Source organism: Prenolepis imparis, unplaced genomic scaffold, assembly GCF_030444845.1.
Source record: "Prenolepis imparis isolate NDT839.2.m4 unplaced genomic scaffold, iyPreImpa1.0 SCAF_1, whole genome shotgun sequence".
In the NCBI taxonomy this organism is placed as follows: Eukaryota; Metazoa; Arthropoda; class Insecta; order Hymenoptera; family Formicidae; genus Prenolepis; species Prenolepis imparis.
This window is the reverse complement of record NW_028141159.1, coordinates 20,918,131-20,931,521: the sequence shown is the minus strand read 5'-3', so window position 1 is coordinate 20,931,521 and position 13,391 is coordinate 20,918,131.

Sequence of the window (13,391 nt, the reverse complement as noted above, 5' to 3'; positions counted from 1 at the left end):
ATGAATTTTTGGCTCGTCTTAAAATATTAGAAATTAATACATTTTTGACGCGAACCCTGTGCGACGCATACTTACTTTATGTTTATCATATTAAAAAATTTGTACGCTGGTGTCTGTTTGGTACCAAATGATTCTGTAATCAATGTGCTATTAAAATGTATAATCGATGAATTTTTGGCTCGTCTTAAAATATTAGAAATTGAAACTTTTTTGACGCGGACCCTGTGCGACGCATCCTTATTTTATGTATATCAAGTTAAAAAATTTGTACGCTGGTGTCTGTTTGGTACCAAATAATTCTATAATCAATGTACTATTAAAATGTATAATCGATGAATTTTTGGCTCGTCTTAAAATATTAGAAATCGATACTTTTTTGACGCGGACCCTGTGCGACGCATCCTTATTTTATGTTTATCGTATTAAAAAATTTGTACGCTGGTGTCTGCATGGTACCAAAAGATTCTGTAATCAATGTATTATTAAAATGTATAATCGATGAATTTTTGGCTCGTCTTGAAATATTAGAAATTGAAACTTTTTTGACGCGGACCCTGTGCGACGCATCCTTATTTTATGTTTATCGTATTAAAAAATTTGTACGCTGGTGTCTGCATGGTACCAAAAGATTCTGTAATCAATGTATTATTAAAATGTATAATCGATGAATTTTTGGCTCGTCTTAAAATATTAGAAATTGAAACTTTTTTGACGCGGACTCTGTGCGACGCATCCTTATTTTATGTATATCAAGTTAAAAAATTTGTACGCTAGTGTCTGTTTGGTACCAAATGATTCTGTAATCAATGTACTATTAAAATGTATAATCGATGAATTTTTGGCTCGTCTTTAAATATTAGAAATCGATACTTTTTTACCGCTGATCCCATGCGACGCAACTTTATTTTATGTATATCAAGTTAAAAAATTTGTACGCTGGTGTCTGTTTGGTATCAAATGATTCTGTAATCAATGTACTATTAAAATGTATAATCGATGAATTTTTGGCTCGTCTTGAAATATTAGAAATTGAAACTTTTTTGACGCGGACCCTGTGCGACGCATCCTTATTTTATGTATATCAAGTTAAAAAATTTGTACGCTGGTGTCTGTTTGGTATCAAATGATTCTGTAATCAATGTACTATTAAAATGTATAATCGATGAATTTTTGGCTCGTCTTAAAATATTGGAAATTAATACATTTTTGCCGCGAACCCTGTGAGACGCATACTTATTTTATGTTTATCATATTAAAAAATTTGTACGCTGGTGTCTGCATGGTACCAAAAGATTCTGTAATCAATGTATTATTAAAATGTATAATCGATGAATTTTTGGCTCGTCTTAAAATATTAGAAATTGAAACTTTTTTGACGCGGACCCTGTGCGACGCATCCTTATTTTATGTATATCAAGTTAAAAAATTTGTACGCTGGTGTCTGTTTGGTACCAAATGATTCTGTAATCAATGTGCTATTAAAATGTATAATCGATGAATTTTTGGCTCGTCTTAAAATATTAGAAATTAATACAATTTTGACGCGAACCCTGTGCGACGCATATTTATTTTATGTTTATCATATTAAAAAATTTGTACGCTGGTGTCTGTTTGATACCAAATGGTTCTGTAATCAATGTGCTATTAAAATGTATAATCGATGAATTTTTGGCTCGTCTTAAAATATTAGAAATTAATACATTTTTGACGCGAACCCTGTGCGACGCATACTTATTTTATGTTTATCATATTAAAAAATTTGTACGCTGGTGTCTGTTTGATACCAAATGGTTCTGTAATCAATGTACTATTAAAATGTATAATCGATGAATTTTTGGCTCGTCTTAAAATATTAGAAATCGATACTTTTTTACCGCTGACCCCATGCGACGCAACTTTATTTTATGTATATCAAGTTAAAAAATTTGTACGCTGGTGTCTGTTTGGTACCAAATGATTCTATAATCAATGTACTATTAAAATGTATAATCGATGAATTTTTGGCTCGTCTTAAAATATTAGAAATCGATACTTTTTTGACGCGGACCCTGTGCGACGCATCCTTATTTTATGTATATCAAGTTAAAAAATTTGTACGCTGGTGTCTGTTTGGTACCAAATGATTCTGTAATCAATGTGCTATTAAAATGTATAATCGATGAATTTTTGGCTCGTCTTAAAATATTAGAAATTAATACATTTTTGACGCGAACCCTGTGCGACGCATACTTATTTTATGTTTATCATATTAAAAAATTTGTACGCTGGTGTCTGTTTGGTACCAAATGATTCTGTAATCAATGTACTATTAAAATGTATAATCGATGAATTTTTGGCTCGTCTTAAAATATTAGAAATTAATACATTTTTGACGCGAACCCTGTGCGACGCATACTTATTTTATGTTTATCATATTAAAAAATTTGTACGCTGGTGTCTGTTTGGTACCAAATAATTCTATAATCAATGTACTATTAAAATGTATAATCGATGAATTTTTGGCTCGTCTTAAAATATTAGAAATCGATACTTTTTTGACGCGGACCCTGTGCGACGCATCCTTATTTTATGTTTATCGTATTAAAAAATTTGTACGCTGGTGTCTGCATGGTACCAAAAGATTCTGTAATCAATGTATTATTAAAATGTATAATCGATGAATTTTTGGCTCGTCTTGAAATATTAGAAATTGAAACTTTTTTGACGCGGACCCTGTGCGACGCATCCTTATTTTATGTATATCAAGTTAAAAAATTTGTACGCTGGTGTCTGTTTGGTATCAAATGATTCTGTAATCAATGTACTATTAAAATGTATAATCGATGAATTTTTGGCTCGTCTTAAAAGATTGGAAATTAATACATTTTTGACGCGAACCCTGTGCGACGCATACTTATTTTATGTTTATCATATTAAAAAATTTGTACGCTGGTGTCTGCATGGTACCAAAAGATTCTGTAATCAATGTATTATTAAAATGTATAATCGATGAATTTTTGGCTCGTCTTAAAATATTAGAAATTGAAACTTTTTTGACGCGGACCCTGTGCGACGCATCCTTATTTTATGTATATCAAGTTAAAAAATTTGTACGCTGGTGTCTGTTTGGTACCAAATGATTCTGTAATCAATGTGCTATTAAAATGTATAATCGATGAATTTTTGGCTCGTCTTAAAATATTAGAAATTAATACAATTTTGACGCGAACCCTGTGCGACGCATACTTATTTTATGTTTATCATATTAAAAAATTTGTACGCTGGTGTCTGTTTGATACCAAATGGTTCTGTAATCAATGTACTATTAAAATGTATAATCGATGAATTTTTGGCTCGTCTTAAAATATTGGAAATTAATACATTTTTGACGCGAACCCTGTGCGACGCATACTTATTTTATGTTTATCATATTAAAAAATTTGTACGCTGGTGTCTGTTTGGTACCAAATGATTCTGTAATCAATGTGCTATTAAAATGTATAATCGATGAATTTTTGGCTCGTCTTAAAATATTAGAAATTAATACATTTTTGACGCGAACCCTGTGCGACGCATACTTATTTTATATTTATCATATTAAAAAATTTGTACGCTGGTGTCTGTTTGGTACCAAATGATTCTGTAATCAATGTGCTATTAAAATGTATAATCGATGAATTTTTGGCTCGTCTTAAAATATTAGAAATTAATACATTTTTGACGCGAACCCTGTGCGACGCATACTTATTTTATGTTTATCATATTAAAAAATTTGTACGCTGGTGTCTGTTTGGTACCAAATGATTCTGTAATCAATGTACTATTAAAATGTATAATCGATGAATTTTTGGCTCGTCTTAAAATATTAGAAATTAATACATTTTTGACGCGAACCCTGTGCGACGCATACTTATTTTATGTTTATCATATTAAAAAATTTGTACGCTGGTGTCTGTTTGGTACCATATGATTCTGTAATCAATGTACTATTAAAATGTATAATCGATGAATTTTTGGCTCGTCTTAAAATATTAGAAATTAATACATTTTTGACGCGAACCCTGTGCGACGCATATTTATTTTATGTTTATCATATTAAAAAATTTGTACGCTGGTGTCTGTTTGGTACCAAATGATTCTGTAATCAATGTACGATTAAAATGTATAATCGATGAATTTTTGGCTCGTCTTTAAATATTAGAAATCGATACTTTTTTACCGCTGACCCAATGCGACGCAACTTTATTTTATGTATATCAAGTTAAAAAATTTGTACGCTGGTGTCTGTTTGGTACCAAATGATTCTATAATCAATGTACTATTAAAATGTATAATCGATGAATTTTTGGCTCGTCTTAAAATATTAGAAATCGATACTTTTTTGACGCGGACCCTGTGCGACGCATCCTTATTTTATGTATATCAAGTTAAAAAATTTGTACGCTGGTGTTTGTTTGGTACCAAATGATTCTATAATCAATGTACTATTAAAATGTATAATCGATGAATTTTTGGCTCGTCTTAAAATATTAGAAATCGATACTTTTTTGACGCGGACCCTGTGCGACGCATCCTTATTTTATGTTTATCGTATTAAAAAATTTGTACGCTGGTGTCTGCATGGTACCAAAAGATTCTGTAATCAATGTATTATTAAAATGTATAATCGATGAATTTTTGGCTCGTCTTAAAATATTGGAAATTAATACATTTTTGACGCGAACCCTGTGCGACGCATAATTATTTTATGTTTATCATATTAAAAAATTTGTACGCTGGTGTCTGTTTGGTACCAAATGATTCTGTAATCAATGTACGATTAAAATGTATAATCGATGAATTTTTGGCTCGTCTTTAAATATTAGAAATTGAAACTTTTTTGACGCGGACCCTGTGCGACGCATCCTTATTTTATGTATATCAAGTTAAAAAATTTGTACGCTGGTGTCTGTTTGGTACCAAATGATTCTGTAATCAATGTACTATTAAAATGTATAATCGATGAATTTTTGGCTCGTCTTTAAATATTAGAAATCGATACTTTTTTACCGCTGATCCCATGCGACGCAACTTTATTTTATGTATATCAAGTTAAAAAATTTGTACGCTGGTGTCTGTTTGGTACCAAATGATTCTGTAATCAATGTGCTATTAAAATGTATAATCGATGAATTTTTGGCTCGTCTTAAAATATTAGAAATTAATACATTTTTGACGCGAACCCTGTGCGACGCATACTTATTTTATGTTTATCATATTAAAAAATTTGTACGCTGGTGTGTGTTTGGTACCAAATGATTCTGTAATCAATGTACTATTAAAATGTATAATCGATGAATTTTTGGCTCGTCTTTAAATATTAGAAATCGATACTTTTTTACCGCTGATCCCATGCGACGCAACTTTATTTTATGTATATCAAGTTAAAAAATTTGTACGCTGGTGTCTGTTTGGTACCAAATGATTCTGTAATCAATGTGCTATTAAAATGTATAATAGATGAATTTTTGGCTCGTCTTAAAATATTAGAAATTGAAACTTTTTTGACGCGGACCCTGTGCGACGCATCCTTATTTTATGTATATCAAGTTAAAAAATTTGTACGCTGGTGTCTGTTTGGTACCAAATGATTCTGTAATCAATGTGCTATTAAAATGTATAATCGATGAATTTTTGGCTCGTCTTAAAATATTAGAAATTAATACAATTTTGACGCGAACCCTGTGCGACGCATACTTATTTTATGTTTATCATATTAAAAAATTTGTACGCTGGTGTCTGTTTGATACCAAATGGTTCTGTAATCAATGTACTATTAAAATGTATAATCGATGAATTTTTGGCTCGTCTTAAAATATTAGAAATCGATACTTTTTTGACGCGGACCCTGTGCGACGCATCCTTATTTTATGTTTATCGTATTAAAAAATTTGTACGCTGGTGTCTGCATGGTACCAAAAGATTCTGTAATCAATGTATTATTAAAATGTATAATCGATGAATTTTTGGCTCGTCTTAAAATATTAGAAATTGAAACTTTTTTGACGCGGACCCTGTGCGACGCATCCTTATTTTACGTATATCAAGTTAAAAAATTTGTACGCTGGTGTCTGTTTGGTACCAAATAATTCTATAATCAATGTACTATTAAAATGTATAATCGATGAATTTTTGGCTCGTCTTAAAATATTGGAAATTAATACATTTTTGACGCGAACCCTGTGCGACGCATACTTATTTTATGTTTATCATATTAAAAAATTTGTACGCTGGTGTCTGTTTGGTACCAAATGATTCTGTAATCAATGTACTATTAAAATGTATAATCGATGAATTTTTGGCTCGTCTTAAAATATTAGAAATTAATACATTTTTGACGCGAACCCTGTGCGACGCATACTTATTTTATGTTTATCATATTAAAAAATTTGTACGCTGGTGTCTGTATGGTACCAAATGATTCTGTAATCAATGTACTATTAAAATGTATAATCGATGAATTTTTGGCGCGTCTTAAAATATTAGAAATTAATACATTTTTGACGCGAACCCTGTGCGACGCATACTTATTTTATGTTTATCATATTAAAAAATTTGTACGCTGGTGTCTGTTTGGTACCAAATGATTCTGTAATCAATGTGCTATTAAAATGTATAATCGATGAATTTTTGGCTCGTCTTTAAATATTAGAAATCGATACTTTTTTGACGCGGACCCTGTGCGACGCATCCTTATTTTATGTTTATCGTATTAAAAAATTTGTACGCTGGTGTCTGCATGGTACCAAAAGATTCTGTAATCAATGTATTATTAAAATGTATAATCGATGAATTTTTGGCTCGTCTTGAAATATTAGAAATTGAAACTTTTTTGACGCGGACCCTGTGCGACGCATCCTTATTTTATGTATATCAAGTTAAAAAATTTGTACGCTGGTGTCTGTTTGGTATCAAATGATTCTGTAATCAATGTACTATTAAAATGTATAATCGATGAATTTTTGGCTCGTCTTAAAATATTGGAAATTAATACATTTTTGACGCGAACCCTGTGCGACGCATACTTATTTTATGTTTATCATATTAAAAAATTTGTACGCTGGTGTCTGCATGGTACCAAAAGATTCTGTAATCAATGTATTATTAAAATGTATAATCGATGAATTTTTGGCTCGTCTTAAAATATTAGAAATTGAAACTTTTTTGACGCGGACCCTGTGCGACGCATCCTTATTTTATGTATATCAAACTAAAAAATTTGTACGCTGGTGTCTGTTTGGTACCAAATGATTCTGTAATCAATGTGCTATTAAAATGTATAATCGATGAATTTTTGGCTCGTCTTAAAATATTAGAAATTAATACAATTTTGACGCGAACCCTGTGCGACGCATACTTATTTTATGTTTATCATATTAAAAAATTTGTACGCTGGTGTCTGTTTGATACCAAATGGTTCTGTAATCAATGTACTATTAAAATGTATAATCGATGAATTTTTGGCTCGTCTTAAAATATTAGAAATCGATACTTTTTTGACGCGGACCCTGTGCGACGCATCCTTATTTTATGTTTATCGTATTAAAAAATTTGTACGCTGGTGTCTGCATGGTACCAAAAGATTCTGTAATCAATGTATTATTAAAATGTATAATCGATGAATTTTTGGCTCGTCTTAAAATATTAGAAATTGAAACTTTTTTGACGCGGACCCTGTGCGACGCATCCTTATTTTACGTATATCAAGTTAAAAAATTTGTACGCTGGTGTCTGTTTGGTACCAAATAATTCTATAATCAATGTACTATTAAAATGTATAATCGATGAATTTTTGGCTCGTCTTAAAATATTGGAAATTAATACATTTTTGACGCGAACCCTGTGCGACGCATACTTATTTTATGTTTATCATATTAAAAAATTTGTACGCTGGTGTCTGTTTGGTACCAAATGATTCTATAATCAATGTACTATTAAAATGTATAATCGATGAATTTTTGGCTCGTCTCAAAATATTAGAAATCGATACTTTTTTGACGCGGACCCTGTGCGACGCATCCTTATTTTATGTATATCAAGTTAAAAAATTTGTACGCTGGTGTCTGTTTGGTACCAAATGATTCTGTAATCAATGTACTATTAAAATGTATAATCGATGAATTTTTGGCTCGTCTTAAAATATTAGAAATCGATACTTTTTTACCGCTGATCCCATGCGACGCAACTTTATTTTATGTATATCAAGTTAAAAAATTTGTACGCTGGTGTCTGTTTGGTACCAAATGATTCTGTAATCAATGTGCTATTAAAATGTATAATCGATGAATTTTTGGCTCGTCTTAAAATATTAGAAATTGAAACTTTTTTGACGCGGACCCTGTGCGACGCATCCTTATTTTATGTATATCAAGTTAAAAAATTTGTACGCTGGTGTCTGTTTGGTACCAAATGATTCTGTAATCTATGTGCTATTAAAATGTATAATCGATGAATTTTTGGCTCGTCTTAAAATATTAGAAATTGAAACTTTTTTGACGCGGACCCTGTGCGACGCATCCTTATTTTATGTATATCAAGTTAAAAAATTTGTACGCTGGTGTCTGTTTGGTACCAAATGATTCTGTAATCAATGTGCTATTAAAATGTATAATCGATGAATTTTTGGCTCGTCTTAAAATATTAGAAATTAATACAATTTTGACGCGAACCCTGTGCGACGCATATTTATTTTATGTTTATCATATTAAAAAATTTGTACGCTGGTTTCTGTTTGATACCAAATGGTTCTGTAATCAATGTGCTATTAAAATGTATAATCGATGAATTTTTGGCTCGTCTTAAAATATTAGAAATTAATACATTTTTGACGCGAACCCTGTGCGACGCATACTTATTTTATGTTTATCATATTAAAAAATTTGTACGCTGGTGTCTGTTTGGTACCAAATGATTCTGTAATCAATGTGCTATTAAAATGTATAATTGATGAATTTTTGGCTCGTCTTAAAATATTAGAAATTAATACATTTTTGACGCGAACCCTGTGCGACGCATACTTACTTTATGTTTATCATATTAAAAAATTTGTACGCTGGTGTCTGTTTGGTACCAAATGATTCTGTAATCAATGTGCTATTAAAATGTATAATCGATGAATTTTTGGCTCGTCTTAAAATATTAGAAATTGAAACTTTTTTGACGCGGACCCTGTGCGACGCATCCTTATTTTATGTATATCAAGTTAAAAAATTTGTACGCTGGTGTCTGTTTGGTACCAAATAATTCTATAATCAATGTACTATTAAAATGTATAATCGATGAATTTTTGGCTCGTCTTAAAATATTAGAAATCGATACTTTTTTGACGCGGACCCTGTGCGACGCATCCTTATTTTATGTTTATCGTATTAAAAAATTTGTACGCTGGTGTCTGCATGGTACCAAAAGATTCTGTAATCAATGTATTATTAAAATGTATAATCGATGAATTTTTGGCTCGTCTTGAAATATTAGAAATTGAAACTTTTTTGACGCGGACCCTGTGCGACGCATCCTTATTTTATGTATATCAAGTTAAAAAATTTGTACGCTGGTGTCTGTTTGGTATCAAATGATTCTGTAATCAATGTACTATTAAAATGTATAATCGATGAATTTTTGGCTCGTCTTAAAATATTAGAAATCGATACTTTTTTGACGCGGACCCTGTGCGACGCATCCTTATTTTATGTTTATCGTATTAAAAAATTTGTACGCTGGTGTCTGCATGGTACCAAAAGATTCTGTAATCAATGTATTATTAAAATGTATAATCGATGAATTTTTGGCTCGTCTTAAAATATTAGAAATTGAAACTTTTTTGACGCGGACCCTGTGCGACGCATCCTTATTTTATGTATATCAAGTTAAAAAATTTGTACGCTAGTGTCTGTTTGGTACCAAATGATTCTGTAATCAATGTACTATTAAAATGTATAATCGATGAATTTTTGGCTCGTCTTTAAATATTAGAAATCGATACTTTTTTACCGCTGATCCCATGCGACGCAACTTTATTTTATGTATATCAAGTTAAAAAATTTGTACGCTGGTGTCTGTTTGGTACCAAATGATTCTGTAATCAATGTGCTATTAAAATGTATAATCGATGAATTTTTGGCTCGTCTTAAAATATTAGAAATTAATACATTTTTGACGCGAACCCTGTGCGACGCATACTTATTTTATGTTTATCATATTAAAAAATTTGTACGCTGGTGTCTGCATGGTACCAAAAGATTCTGTAATCAATGTACTATTAAAATGTATAATCGATGAATTTTTGGCTCGTCTTTAAATATTAGAAATCGATACTTTTTTACCGCTGATCCCATGCGACGCAACTTTATTTTATGTATATCAAGTTAAAAAATTTGTACGCTGGTGTCTGTTTGGTACCAAATGATTCTGTAATCAATGTGCTATTAAAATGTATAATCGATGAATTTTTGGCTCGTCTTGAAATATTAGAAATTAATACATTTTTGACGCGAACCCTGTGCGACGCATACTTATTTTATGTTTATCATATTAAAAAATTTGTACGCTGGTGTCTGCATGGTACCAAAAGATTCTGTAATCAATGTACTATTAAAATGTATAATCGATGAATTTTTGGCTCGTCTTTAAATATTAGAAATCGATACTTTTTTACCGCTGATCCCATGCGACGCAACTTTATTTTATGTATATCAAGTTAAAAAATTTGTACGCTGGTGTCTGTTTGGTACCAAATGATTCTGTAATCAATGTGCTATTAAAATGTATAATCGATGAATTTTTGGCTCGTCTTAAAATATTAGAAATTAATACATTTTTGACGCGAACCCTGTGCGACGCATATTTATTTTATGTTTATCATATTAAAAAATTTGTACGCTGGTGTCTGTTTGATACCAAATGGTTCTGTAATCAATGTGCTATTAAAATGTATAATCGATGAATTTTTGGCTCGTCTTAAAATATTAGAAATTAATACATTTTTGACGCGAACCCTGTGCGACGCATACTTATTTTATGTTTATCATATTAAAAAATTTGTACGCTGGTGTCTGTTTGGTACCAAATGATTCTGTAATCAATGTGCTATTAAAATGTATAATCGATGAATTTTTGGCTCGTCTTAAAATATTAGAAATTAATACATTTTTGACGCGAACCCTGTGCGACGCATACTTATTTTATGTTTATCATATTAAAAAATTTGTACGCTGGTGTCTGTTTGGTACCAAATGATTCTGTAATCAATGTACTATTAAAATGTATAATCGATGAATTTTTGGCTCGTCTTAAAATATTAGAAATTAATACATTTTTGACGCGAATCCTGTGCGACGCATACTAATTTTATGTTTATCATATTAAAAAATTTGTACGCTGGTGTCTGTTTGGTACCAAATAATTCTATAATCAATGTACTATTAAAATGTATAATCGATGAATTTTTGGCTCGTCTTAAAATATTAGAAATCGATACTTTTTTGACGCGGACCCTGTGCGACGCATCCTTATTTTATGTTTATCGTATTAAAAAATTTGTACGCTGGTGTCTGCATGGTACCAAAAGATTCTGTAATCAATGTATTATTAAAATGTATAATCGATGAATTTTTGGCTCGTCTTGAAATATTAGAAATTGAAACTTTTTTGACGCGGACCCTGTGCGACGCATCCTTATTTTATGTATATCAAGTTAAAAAATTTGTACGCTGGTGTCTGTTTGGTATCAAATGATTCTGTAATCAATGTACTATTAAAATGTATAATCGATGAATTTTTGGCTCGTCTTAAAATATTGGAAATTAATACATTTTTGCCGCGAACCCTGTGAGACGCATACTTATTTTATGTTTATCATATTAAAAAATTTGTACGCTGGTGTCTGCATGGTACCAAAAGATTCTGTAATCAATGTATTATTAAAATGTATAATCGATGAATTTTTGGCTCGTCTTAAAATATTAGAAATTGAAACTTTTTTGACGCGGACCCTGTGCGACGCATCCTTATTTTATGTATATCAAGTTAAAAAATTTGTACGCTGGTGTCTGTTTGGTACCAAATGATTCTGTAATCAATGTGCTATTAAAATGTATAATCGATGAATTTTTGGCTCGTCTTAAAATATTAGAAATTAATACAATTTTGACGCGAACCCTGTGCGACGCATATTTATTTTATGTTTATCATATTAAAAAATTTGTACGCTGGTGTCTGTTTGATACCAAATGGTTCTGTAATCAATGTGCTATTAAAATGTATAATCGATGAATTTTTGGCTCGTCTTAAAATATTAGAAATTAATACATTTTTGACGCGAACCCTGTGCGACGCATACTTATTTTATGTTTATCATATTAAAAAATTTGTACGCTGGTGTCTGTTTGATACCAAATGGTTCTGTAATCAATGTACTATTAAAATGTATAATCGATGAATTTTTGGCTCGTCTTAAAATATTAGAAATCGATACTTTTTTACCGCTGACCCCATGCGACGCAACTTTATTTTATGTATATCAAGTTAAAAAATTTGTACGCTGGTGTCTGTTTGGTACCAAATGATTCTATAATCAATGTACTATTAAAATGTATAATCGATGAATTTTTGGCTCGTCTTAAAATATTAGAAATCGATACTTTTTTGACGCGGACCCTGTGCGACGCATCCTTATTTTATGTATATCAAGTTAAAAAATTTGTACGCTGGTGTCTGTTTGGTACCAAATGATTCTGTAATCAATGTGCTATTAAAATGTATAATCGATGAATTTTTGGCTCGTCTTAAAATATTAGAAATTAATACATTTTTGACGCGAACCCTGTGCGACGCATACTTATTTTATGTTTATCATATTAAAAAATTTGTACGCTGGTGTCTGTTTGGTACCAAATGATTCTGTAATCAATGTACTATTAAAATGTATAATCGATGAATTTTTGGCTCGTCTTAAAATATTAGAAATTAATACATTTTTGACGCGAACCCTGTGCGACGCATACTTATTTTATGTTTATCATATTAAAAAATTTGTACGCTGGTGTCTGTTTGGTACCAAATAATTCTATAATCAATGTACTATTAAAATGTATAATCGATGAATTTTTGGCTCGTCTTAAAATATTAGAAATCGATACTTTTTTGACGCGGACCCTGTGCGACGCATCCTTATTTTATGTTTATCGTATTAAAAAATTTGTACGCTGGTGTCTGCATGGTACCAAAAGATTCTGTAATCAATGTATTATTAAAATGTATAATCGATGAATTTTTGGCTCGTCTTGAAATATTAGAAATTGAAACTTTTTTGACGCGGACCCTGTGCGACGCATCCTTATTTTATGTATATCAAGTTAAAAAATTTGTACGCTGGT